The following is a 12848-nucleotide window of genomic DNA, read 5'->3' as shown; positions in this document are numbered from 1 at the left end:
GTGACACCGTGCAGCTGGGATTCTCTCTTTGACCTGTTCACAGGCCTTTCACTGAGCCTTGTTTACCATGCTTTTCTTGTGGTTTGTGACAGATAAGAACTGTATTGATTCCTAGCATCTGCTGGCAGTAACCTTTGAAAGGGCAGGTGATGCATCACCACAGAATTTTATCTATCAATATCGGAGTAATAGAAAGACAGGGATGACATCTAATCACAACACGGCTGGCAGGTCATAAATCTGAGCTGATATGGTACTAGTAATGGGCGGTAGAAAAGGGACACGGATTAACATTCGGATAAAGTCAGGGGGGCATTTAGATAGAAAGGACGAGATTTGGCCATGGGAAAAGTCCTCATGGGAATGGTCACCCTCACAGAGACGTGAGGAAGTTAAGTATCTTGCCCAAATGTATACAGCTATTAAGTGGCAGAGCCCCTCTCTGAGCCTCAGTTTCCTCACCTATAAAACGGACACAGTGAAGGATTCAATAAGATGATGTGTGCCAGTTCTCAAAGTGTGGTCCCTAGGGTAGCAGCATCACATCGCCTGGGAATTTACTAGGAAGGCAAATCCTTGGGCCCCACCCCAGACCTGCCAAATTAAAAACCCCAGGGTAGGGCCCAGGATTCTGATGCATGCCAAAACAAGTTGAGAACCACGGGTGCGGCAAAACACCCAACAGAGTGCCTGGCACAGAGCTAGGGTTCAAAGAAGCAGCATTTAATTGGTGCTTTTTTAAATTATTAATAGTATTTAGCCTTACCATTTATATTAATAATGTATTCTGCTTACAAACTCTACAATCCTCATACTTTTTTTGACTCTCAGGTGAATTAGTAGGAAAAAGAAACATTTTTTGACAGATAGACATTTGTGACATGTAAGCAATGTCATAGGACTGGATATCTAATTCCTACACTCTGAATTACAAGGCTAGAGGATACCAGCATTCTAAAGGTTAATGTTCGAATGTGTGCTTTGGACATATCGATATCAGTGCCTTTGACATGTCGGGAAGCTTCCAGCCTGGACAGTGAATAGTGCTACTATTTAATAACATAAATGGAGTCTGTCTGATTCTGCAAAGAAACGGCCTTCCTTAGGGCCCAGAATATATAGTCCCTTCTGCAGTTACACTCACAGTATTTTTAATCATTTCATGTTTTCATTATATCCCAAGTACAAGGTGTTACAAAGAGTCCCTGATGCTGGCAGTCACTCAAAAATTGACAAATCTAAAAAGTGAATAGAACAGCAAGTAGCCCATTAGAGGTTTTCTTTTTTTCTTTCTCTTTATTTAAGAAAAAAAAAACTTTTTTAAAAAGAAAAACTATCTTATAATGTTAGGAGGGTTGATTTTGGCTTCTTAAAAATGAAAAATAGTAGTAATAAAGTTCCCCAATTGTTGGTCTTTTCTCTGTAGAAATTATGGCTGTGCACAACTGTGGCAGTTTAACTGTGTTTCCGCGAAGTACGTAATTCACACGCTAAATGTGACAAGCGTGACTGCCTGTAAACCCAACGACTTTTTTAAGAGACTGAAATTCAGAACATTATTCTCTCTGAAACTGCACTTTAGTAACCCAGCAGAAAACCCTTCAGATGTATTCTCCCACTGCAGGAAAGCCATCTGGGTATGCCAGGAGTAAAAACCCTGAAAGCTTTCATATAAGAACACATTGGTTGGGGGAATGAAGTGCGAACCAATTGCAATCGCCATATATTAAGGAACAGGAAGAACAGAAACTAGATCGTGGCAATGATCATTGTGCTGCTCCACCCTCTCTTCCCCCCACCAAAAAAGTAAAATAAAATTAGAAAAGTTTATTAGGAAACTTACACAATGGTTGAAATTCTAAACTTTATATACTTAAGTTTCAGCGTGATAGGAGAGAACCTCTCCAAGCTGAGGTTCTTACACTTAGGTGAAACCTTTGCTTCTTTGCTTTCAAGGTAAGTGTCATTTCCTCCTGTGAGCTGCTGCTAAGGATGCTGTTAGCCTGCATCTGGAAGGCAAGGCACATTCACTCTAGCATCCGCTCCAGGCTGATCCATGGATGTTCATTAAGAGGCCGTGTAAAAGTGAAACTCTTGTTTACCTTTTCTTCCCCTGAACATTCTACGAGGCTCTTCCTGTGTCTGCTTCTTTCTGCCTACAGCTTATGACTCTTATTATTTCCCTTAAACCTCTGTTTATGTCATTACCTACAGTTTTGCCGCAATTTTTTTTTTCACAATTCCGGTTTCTGGGTGTTCCCAGAGTACCCAGAATTTTATTTTATTTTATTTTATTTTAACATCTTTACTGGAGTATAATTTTATTTTAACATCTTTATTGGAGTATAATTGCTTTACATTGTTGTGTTAGTTGCCGCTGTATAACAAAATGAATCAGCTGTACATACACATATATCCCCCTATCTCCTCCCTCTTGCGTCTCCCTCCCACCCTCCCTATCCCACCCCTCTCGGTGGTCACAAAGCACGGAGCTGATCTCCCTGTGCTATGCGGCTGCTTCCCACTAGCTATCTGTTTTACATTTGGTAGTGTATATATGTCCATGCCACTCTCTCACTTCGTCCCAGCTTACCCTTCTCCCTCCCCATGTCCTCAAGTCCATTCTCTACGTCTGCGTCTTTATTCCTGTCCTGCCCCTAGGTTCTTCAGAACCATTTTTTCCTTTAGATTCCACATATATGTGTTATCATACGGTATTTGTTTTTCTCTTTCTGACTTACTTCGCTCTGTATGACAGACTCTAGGTCCATCCACCTCACTACAAATAACTCAATTTCGTTTCTTTTTATGGCTGAGTAATACTCCATTGTGTATATGTGCCACATCTTTATCCATTCATCTGTCGATGGACACTTAGGTTGCTTCAATGTCCTGGCTATTGTAACTAGTGCTTTTGCAGCAAATTTTATGTCCTGGACACAGAGTGAAAAAGTCTGCTGTAATGGGGTAGTATAGATTTCTTTTCCCCTCCCTTCAGATTGTATAGTTGAATCTCATCACTTTTGTAACAAACCTGGGCTGCCTCTTTCAGTTTTCATTTTGGACTGCTTGCCTTATTTCCCTATTTGTTGTTTTGTCTTCACTGGCTCAACACACACGAGCACAAAACATACAGTAACAATGAAACCAAAGAAGCAAAAATTAACCAGAGTGCGGCATGCAAACTTACAAACCCACTGAGTGTGGGAGCACCAGCTGGAAGAAGTCGGGTTTTTTTGCAGCTGAATGCAGAATAATCTATTTGCCTTGGTTGCAGTCAGCTAGCTGCTTTGGGAGAGGATTTTTCATTTGTGTAGTGGTGGTTCTGTGAAACTTGGAAAAGAACCCAAGGTTCTAGTTCCTATTGACTTCATGAACAATTCACATCAATTTATCGTCATCGTGCAAACTTGAAGTCGGTTTTTACAGAAGGAGAAGTTGCAGAAGCCATGTTACTCCCTGGAGATGGGCCTCACTTGGTGGTGCGGATTCACCTTCTTCTTCACCCCATGACTCACTGATTCACTAGTTTCCTTGAAACCTGTTGTCTAGGAACAACACACTTCTTTCTGTGATCTTCCTTGGTTCAGCCATCAGTCTCAATGTTTAGGATCATGAGAGAATTACTGTACTCTAGGCCAGAGCTCCTCAAACTGTAATGCACACATGAATGATTAGAGTCTCTTGTTAAAATGCAGATTCTGACTCAGTCAGTCTGGTGTGGTTTGAGATTCTTCATTTTTAATCATCTCTCAGGGATTTTCAAAACTACTGGTCGACCACACTGAAATAGAAGGGCTCTTTTGGGGGTGAGGGTTGCAGGGGTGGAGGGACACCCAGGTACCCTAATTCTATTTTTGGTACAAGTGAGGCTGCAAAAACCCATCTCCGTGGTGAACAACAGTGGTGATGAGAATGGGTGTGTGAACTGCCGTCCAGCTCCTTTTGAAAGTTAGCTCTTTGCTGGTCCTTCCTTAGAAGGCCACTAGACACTAACTGGAGTTGAACAGAGGTGACTGAGGAACACCCAGGGCCCGCTTAACGGAGCTGAAAGCCCACTAATGTGCCTCACCTGGAAGGGCTCCCCACTCCTCCTCACTCTCCCTCCTCCCACCCTGAGCTCTGCCATCCCCACTCCGGATTCCCTTACCTGGCTCTTATCAGCTTCGAGTACTCTGTGGCTGAAGTCTCTTAACTGATCTTCTTGGCTCCAGCGTTTTCCCACCTCCCGTCTTCCCTCCCTCTCTGCACAAACGTTATCTTTCAGAACACACGTGTGATCATATCACTCCCTGGATTAAAATCACTTAATGGTTCCCTATTAATTACAAGATAAAGTGCAAATTCCCTAGCCTGGCCTACAGTGTCCTTCAATATCTGGACCTAATGACCTTTCTAGAAAGCGCCCCTTCCTGGCACTCTTCAGAGCATACCACACTCTTCCCTTTGTTCTAAACACACCACGATCCTTCTTTCTAGTGTCTCTTCTTCATCCTCTCTGGAATTTGCACCCCCATCCTGACAGGGTCCTTCCTGGCTTCTCCAGCTTCCCATAGTGCAGTAGCATCCTTGTGGCTAATGAGTCTCACCACACTGTGCTGTCCTTGCACGTACACATGTCTGTCTCCCTCGCAACATCGGGAACTTCATTTTTTTTTGGAATTTTATTTTATTTATATTTCTATACAGCACGTTCTTATTAGTTATCTATTTTATACATATTAGTGTATACATGTCAATCCCAGTCTCTCAATTCATCACACCACCACCACCACCACCACCCCCACCCCTGCCCCTTTCCCCCCTTGGTGTCCATATGTTTGTTCTCTACATCTGTGTCTCTATTTCTGCCCTGCAAACCAGTTCAGCTGTACCATTTTTGTCGGTTCCCCATACATGCGTTAATATACGATATTTGTTTTTCCTGACTCACTTCACTCTGTGTGACAGTCTCTAGGTCCATGCACGTCTCTACAAATGACCCCATTTCGTTCCTTTTTATGGCTGAGTAGTATTCCATTGTATATATGCCCATCGACAGATGAATGGATAAAGAAGATGCAATACATATATACATCAGGAACTTCTTAAAGCTGGGCTGTTTACTCTGTTGACCACTGGAGACACAGCACTAGGGCTGTTTCTTTTCGACCTTGTGAAAATGTCTGAGCCACGGAAAAGCAAATGGTTAGCTTCAGAATATAACAGACAATTGGAATTAATCATTTCAAAAGCAAAATTAAGGAAATTCTTAATTAAGTTCATTTGAAGTTCACAATTATATTTAATGAGAGATATGGGTACAACTTAATGTTTTGATGTTGAGACTTGTCTCCAAAAATGAGACTGCCTCAGTGTGAAGGTCTTAGTAACTCCCCTAACAAGCATTGATTAAACACTTTCTCTGTAAACTGACTCTCTATTATGCTTTGGGAATACAAAGATGAAGAAGATAGTATGACTGTTCTCAAGGAGATACAATAATTATAATTTTTAGACCCATTTTACATGTGTAAAACCTGAGGCTTCAAGAGGCTTTAAGTAACTTTTGCAAGGTTTAGCTAATAACTGGCAGTGCTAGCAGTTGAACCTAGATCAAAATATTTTTAAAAAGGAAACCACCCTGTAAATAAATGACCATAGAACTCTCAGTGTAATAAGTGCCGAGACTGACAATTACAACACACCATGAGCCAGAAGTCTAGGAACGTGGGGCGGTATCAGAGCTTCATGGGGAAAGCGAATGACTTCCAGCTGGAACCTGCGGCATCCTCCATGGTTAGTTTACCTGCCTTTATACATAGCTTAGTAATAGATGGGTTTGAACTAATAATAATAACATTAAAAAACAAACTAGACTCAGTCACCAATTTTTTTTTATTGGTTTGCTTCCTACATTCAAAGGTGTATTTTTACCTAAGAATATCTATTGGGCTTCCCTGGTGGCGCAGTGGTTGAGAGGCCGCCTGCCGATGCAGGGGACACGGGTTCGTGCCCCGGTCCGGGAGGATCCCACATGCCGCGGAGCGGCAGGGCCCGTGAGCCATGGCCGCTGAGCCTGTGCGTCCGGAGTCTGTGCTCCGCAATGGGAGAGGCCACAACAGTGAGAGGCCCGAGTACCGCCAAAAAAAAAAAAAAAGAATATCTATTAGTGTCAAAGTATTATTGTCAAACTAAGCCAAATATTATTGTTAACTAAATTTTGTCTGTGCACTTTTCTTTCCTCCAGTGTCAAATGAAGGGGGAAATTACACCCCCCTCATGCCACAGTGACACACCACTTAGTGAAGATTAGGTTTCTAGAGACCTCAAACATCCTGGATTAGTAAGCAGGAAAGGTCTTAGCACCAGTAGCTTTCTCAAAGCCCTTGCACTTAGTAATAAAGGAAGGAATTATCTTCAAGAAGTGACAGCCAGCATTGGAGGGAAGCAGCAAGGACATATACAGGCCTGACAGCTGAGATTGTTTAGAGAAGGGCCACATAGTCCTACGTGTGTCATTAACTCATGTCATCCTCCTTAAATAGGAGCATAGGACAAAGTGGCAAGTCAGCAAGCTCTGTGGAAATTGTTTTTGTTTCATTTCATTTCGTTTTAATTTTGGCCTTCAGAGAGAGATTCAATGATATGGAAAGCTCACTTTTGTGGAACAGCGTATTCAGTAACTTGATATCTGAGGTGTTGACTGACGGTTGAGGTTTTCCAGCAAGGGTGTTGTGTGTTACATGACTAACCTAACACAACCTTAGAACACGGAAATTGTCCACTGAACTAATCATGACCGTATAATTAAAGGAGGGAAAACAGAAAATAAGTCATGTTTGTAGTGCTATAGATTGAACCTAATTTTAAATGTTCACTCCTCTGCCTGCATCTGCTATTCACCTTATACTTTTCATACTGAGGATGGTTTTAGTTTGCAATTTAACGTTAGTGATGAAGATGTTTTAATTTACTCTGTGCTTTTGTAGTTAGCCTTAGAATGAAAAGAATGCTCGCTAAAGCTCTGAAATTGAAAAAAAAGAATTCCAGCAGATCATGGAAGCTCATAAGAAGGTCCGAGCACTATAGACAGAGGCTGCATGGAGATAGCTGGAGAAGGAAAAGATTATATCCTTTATTTAGCATTTTTGGAGCCCAAAAAATACTGTTACTCACATTTCCTCACTCGATTCTCATGATAACCTTGGAGGAGAGATGCCATTTACCCTTTTGAAAATGTGAAAACAGATTCGGAGTTTTTCCCGGTTTCACCACCAGTAAGCTCAGAACTGCAGCACAAATTCCTTTTTTCCGAGTTTTATGGTCTCATTTTCCTTAGATGCCCGCTTAAGTGAAAATAAGGTACAAGTGATGTCCTTATCACATATCTCTAATTTCAATGATGATTAATCAGCAGCCCACATTCAGATGATAACTAATCAAGTTATTTTCATAATGACACCGCTTTGGTTAGCGGCAGGGCCCCTCTGACTGACATAGGCTTTCCGCCGGGGACTCGGCAGTCAGGAAAGTAGAATCTGGAATCTCCTTTGGCCACTCTCCATATGCAATCCCTTCATCAAACCCTGGCTTAAGAAGAGCTTTCTAACTCATATGTTTCTTCTCAGACTCAGCTGGGACCAACAACTCAAGAGCCCAGAGGTTAAAAAACCGCCACTTGCTTTGTGACTGACGGATAATAGAGGGCATAACTCACCATAAGGGCCTTAGTCACAGAACCCAATTTTCCAGCTAAGAAACTGTCATTTCATAAAATAGTCCAAAGCTGCTTGGATTCCTGGTAGGAGATGTGAATAAGTTGAATGTTGCCACATTATTCAGCATGATGCTTATCATGGATTTACAGCTGTTTCTTCAACAAACCATATTACACACGCTCGGAATACCCTCTAGAATAAGAATATGAAACATCTATCCCCTCCCATTTCCCCGGTTTCTGTTTCTGTAGTCATGTCAGTTGAGGTTGACATTCACTCTGAGTCCATATCTGATGTGTTCCAACTGATATCCTTACTTGCTTGTCCTGTCGGCTCTAAGCTTTAAATTTGGAAGGTGTTCAATGGCTCTTGTTGGCAGGAAAAATGAACGAGGAGATGTAGGGAGAGACTGCTATTACAGCCAAATTTCAGTCACATAGATTGTCAATACTAATGAATGCCCTTGAAGCAGACACTCTAAATGCCTGAAGTTGGAGTTGAACTGCATTTTGAGTCGGGATCATTCGGCAGAACAGACATCCTCTCTCTAAATACTAAAGGACCAGTATTTGGACTCTGGTTATAGAGCTAATTATATCGCTGTCACATATTGGAACATGCTGATTGCTGATGGATAGGCTTCAAATTCCTTCTAAGCTGTATTAGTTTAGTTTTAGTCCTAACTCACAGAAATCAGATACAGTAGATTCTTCCATTAGTTCCCCACCGTTCTTTTAGCATCATAAAATAAAGCCTCATTAACATACTGTAATTGTGACTAGTGCCACAGTTAAATAGACGGAGGTTTGGATATTGGTTCCAGCCACTTATTTAACCTCTCTAAATCTCAGTTTCCTCATCTGTATAATGGGGATGATGATAAGATATTGAACCACATAGGATTGTTGTGAGGATTAAATGAAATAACACAAAAAACAACGCATAGCGCCTGGCACACAGAAAACATTTTTAAAGTATTTAGCTATTGTTGTCATACAGATAATTAAAATAATGCTCCCTCCAGAAATCATGGGAGTTTTCTTGATATTAAAAAAATTAAAATAATAATGAACGCTTTAGAAATGTGTTTCTCTTGCCTCCAGACGTGGAGAAAAGCAGTCACTTCCCTTTTCTTTTCTGTGTGTAGTAATCATTGTTACATGGGATAAGCCTTGTGATTTTAAATATCTTACACTAACTGTTAGTCTTTTAACACCCTGGAGGCAAACGTAAAGAAAAAAAAAAAAAAAGTCAGCTTTTAGTAAGTTGAAGCAAGTGGCCCGGCTTTAATAATGATACCTCTCATCAAAGGGAAAGATGATATTAAATTGGGTGCTTAAAAGCAGGGTATAAAAAATAAGGGAACTGCACGTGCCATCTCCATTGAGACTTGAGCTTAAGGGTTGGAAGGAAATTCAATTTAAAGCACTTTGTAGAGGGGCAGTTATTGTAAACAATCTTCATCTCTAAATATGCTTAGCCTGTAGGGAAATTGAGAAGCATCAGTTAAGAAGAGACCACAGTAGAGTCTGCTGTCTCCGTAGCTTTGAGACAGAAATTTGTGAATTTCTTTTCAATTGGTTAGAAAAACAGGCAACATTATATTTTCTTACAGAGTGAGGGCTCACCAGCGGCTGCTGCAGTGTGTATAGTAAATGACTTGGCTACCAAGGTCTCTTCCCGGGTAAGGAAGAAGTCCAAGTTCCCTTAAGTATTTATAGGAATAATAGAACCTAATATGTGTGTCGTCCTTTGTGGTTTTCAGATATTTTAATGCGTATTTTGAGTTTTAATCATTTAAACCTTTTGTTTTCATGATGAATAGCTCATGGTTTGAGAAATGTGGATAGTTCTCTATATGAATTAAAATCGTCCATTCCCATTCTCCCAGGCTTCAGCTAACTTTGGGACCAGTGACCACCCACCCCACTGGATGGTGTGAGGGTCTGTGCTTCATCAGTTACTGGCTTCCACCTGCACAATGCATCCATTTTAGAATGTGATTTTCTTTCCCAGTAGTCCATGCTCATGGACAGCAGAACTGTACAACTAGTTTTCACTCTGCAAAGTAGCCATTTAATATATCCCAGGGAATGGAATATCATATTATCAGTTCATTAGCAAAGTGGTTGGTGCAGAAGAGCAACAGTTGGCCTTCAGCACGCTCTGTCTGAAAGAGACAATGTATTTTGAAATGCTGGAACACTCCCCCTCTTTGAATTGCTACTGCAGCAGAGCAATATAAAACTGTTCTTTTATTCTTCTTTTGCCATAAACGAGCATCACAGAATCAAATCCATTGAGAAGAAACTCCTTGCTTTGCCAACACAATTAGTTTTGTAAGAAGCCTCTGTATTCAGATTGTTCTCCTCCAAGGTCCAAGTTGGATGGCTGTGGTTATTTTTTAATTAATATTTTTTTAAGAGCCTCTTTTCTCCCAAGAGCCTCTAAGAAGATTTAGCAGGCTTAAAATGACTGTTCCACAAGGTGATTTCAGTGCCATCTCACAAGCAAATAAAACAGTGACTTTCCTACTTTGGGGGCTCTGTTTTTTCCTCTCTCTTTTAATTCTCAGAAAACGTGTCCACTGGAGGAAGTTTTTCTTCAGGGTGAGGCTGTCTTCTCTCCAAAAAAGATGCTATCTTTTTGATGAACGAAAATGCCATGAAACCTGTCCAGCTATGAAAAGGAGTGAGAGGAGAAGAAAGTCTGGGATTTTCACATTTCATTGTGAAGAGCAAAAGGATTCAGTGATTATTATTATCTTTTATGGTTTATTCTTATATTCCTCTTTCTTTGATTGCCTTCGCTTCTTGGATAAGTGGATTTTAATGGAAAAGCTAATTCAGATCTTCATGTTTAGTGGACGGGTATCACTCCCCACAAACATTCTATAGAGGGCATTGAACCTCTGCGCTTTATGGGGTCAGGCAGCTCAGATCATAAGCATCGTAATTGCTTGGCCCTCTTGGTGCTGTGGGCTCTGATTAAAAAGTCCTATTGAGCTCAGTCTTTTAAGAGGAAGGCTTCTAATGCGATGGTTAAAACTGAAATAGCATAGGCGCAGCTGCTGTAACTACTTTCTTTTGTCACAGTATTCCTGGAAAAGAGTTTTCACACACCTAATCAATGTTTCCTTTCACAAAAGAGATTCTCATCCTATATGTAAATACCAGTTGGACTGTATTGACCAACAGTCAATACAGTTGAACTGCTTGACCGCGGTTCTTCAGCCTTAATGCTGAAAACCAATAGACCCAAAGGTAAAAACAGCTTGATGCTTATTCGTCTTTAAAGTTAAGGCTCGGGTCACCTTTGGTTTGGCATGGTATAAGAGCTCATTCTCTTGGAAGAGAAAAGCAGAAACAGCTCTTCTTACAAATGAAGTAGCACAAGATTAAAGGATTTCATGGGGACAAGAGAATCTTGACATGGTCCTTTGCAATAACTTTTGTCCTGTTTTAAACCCTGAACTTTCCAATTTGTAAGGTGATGGTGGAATTATCAAAATCTATTCACTAGGTCGATTTTGTTAGCCTTAGATCCATCAAAACCTGGGTTTGGGAACTCTGAAGGCAAAATCTGGCCGTGCTCTTTCAGAGCTACCCCTTCTGAAAGGGATATTGCAAGACATGAGATTTGCAGAACTGGACCTTTGTGTAAGTTGGTGTGGCTGAACGCATTGTGGCAAGTCACCACTATAAGCATCAGTATTCTTGGCTGTCCCGCCTTCGTGTGCATTTTCGAGTTAAAGGTGAAATTCCATCTTTAACCCCCTTGTGGTTGTCTGAACAGTGATTAATGAACTAGATGTGATTCCTTGCAGACCTTTCAAAGGATGGATGAAGGATGGAATTTCAGCCTTGTGTTTTTTTTTTTTTTTTTGAAACCAGGCCTTTTGCATCATACAGCTTTTAAAATCAATGTCCTTTTTTGAATGCTGAGAAAACAAAGGGAACTTCTCAAAAGTGTATGCAGCTTGACACAATAGGCCTTAATTGGTGTCAAGGAGATGTTGGGATGAATGGGGAAATGCCCATTTAGCTGGTAAGACTGAAAAGTGGAGCCTTGTTATGAACTCTCATCTCAACGTTTTTAAACTATAGCAAAACTGAAACATATTTGCAATATAGATCATAATGACTCCAAAGGAGCCATTATACTCTATTATGTAATTACATAATCAAAGCATGCATAGTAATCAGCTTGTGGAATTCAATGCTAATCAAACATACCTATAGTATGTGTTTAAGCCAAAATAGAGAACGTTAATTTGCCATTAGTCAACTAAACAAGAATGCGTATACAGAATATTCATGAATTGCTTAATGTTGTGTCAGATGATATTTTTTTGTTTTGTATTCAGGGGAAATCAACAATTTTAATTGAAGAAAAAACCAGCACTGAGGGAAGATTACTCTTTAACTTGCCGTTCAAAAATTTGCCTCACCTTTTTACTGATTATAAAAGGAGATTAGATTAAATTCAATATTTTTTTTTCCTTCCATAAGCTCAAGTGATACAGCAGTAATTATATAACAGGAGATTCTTAGGAGATCCTGACCATCTCCATGCCATAGGATAAAGTGTTATGAATACTACACTTGAAACAAAGCTTTTAATAAATAAATAAACAAACAAACCTTGAGCATCTCTTGCTTTTGTAATTAGAAGCAAATCAATAAATGTTATTTAGAAATAACCAAGAATAGAAATACCTTGATGAGCCATCAGGAGATGGGGCCTCATACTTGCCATGTGATCTTACTTACATATCTCCTCCCTGGGCCTCACTGTCTTTATCTATAAAATGAGAGAGTTGATCTGGAGGTTCCTTTTAGTTCTGTTGGCCTTGGTTTCCACAAGGCTTCTGTGAAAAAGAAGGTGACACAGAGGAAATGCTTTGGTCCGTGCGACGTACTCTTGCCCACTCAGTTATCTGTGGAGTTGGTTTATCTTATTTTAACTCTGAGCTTGTGAACTGTATGGTTTGCATTCATGCTTATTTTGACCATTGAATAGACAGTCCTTGGAGCAGTCAACAAATTCCACTTTACTGTCTGGGATAGCAAAACATGGATGAGGATCAAAAAGGTTAAGAGTAGCTTTGTAAACAGCAGACAGATTGAATGCTTTTGATTTTAAATA

The 12848-nt window shown here is 40.4% G+C and overlaps 1 protein-coding gene across 8 annotated transcripts in view; it reads left to right on the top strand.

The window, feature by feature from the left end:
• CADM1 (cell adhesion molecule 1) overlaps nt 1-12848 on the top strand; it is a 344102-nt gene that overhangs the window by 246731 nt on the left and 84523 nt on the right. The gene's annotated exons all lie outside the window — the stretch shown is intronic.

The sequence above is a fragment of the Pseudorca crassidens genome, chromosome 9 (assembly GCF_039906515.1).
Source record: "Pseudorca crassidens isolate mPseCra1 chromosome 9, mPseCra1.hap1, whole genome shotgun sequence".
In the NCBI taxonomy this organism is placed as follows: domain Eukaryota; kingdom Metazoa; phylum Chordata; class Mammalia; order Artiodactyla; family Delphinidae; genus Pseudorca; species Pseudorca crassidens.
This window is presented reverse-complemented; position numbering and strand designations above follow the sequence as displayed.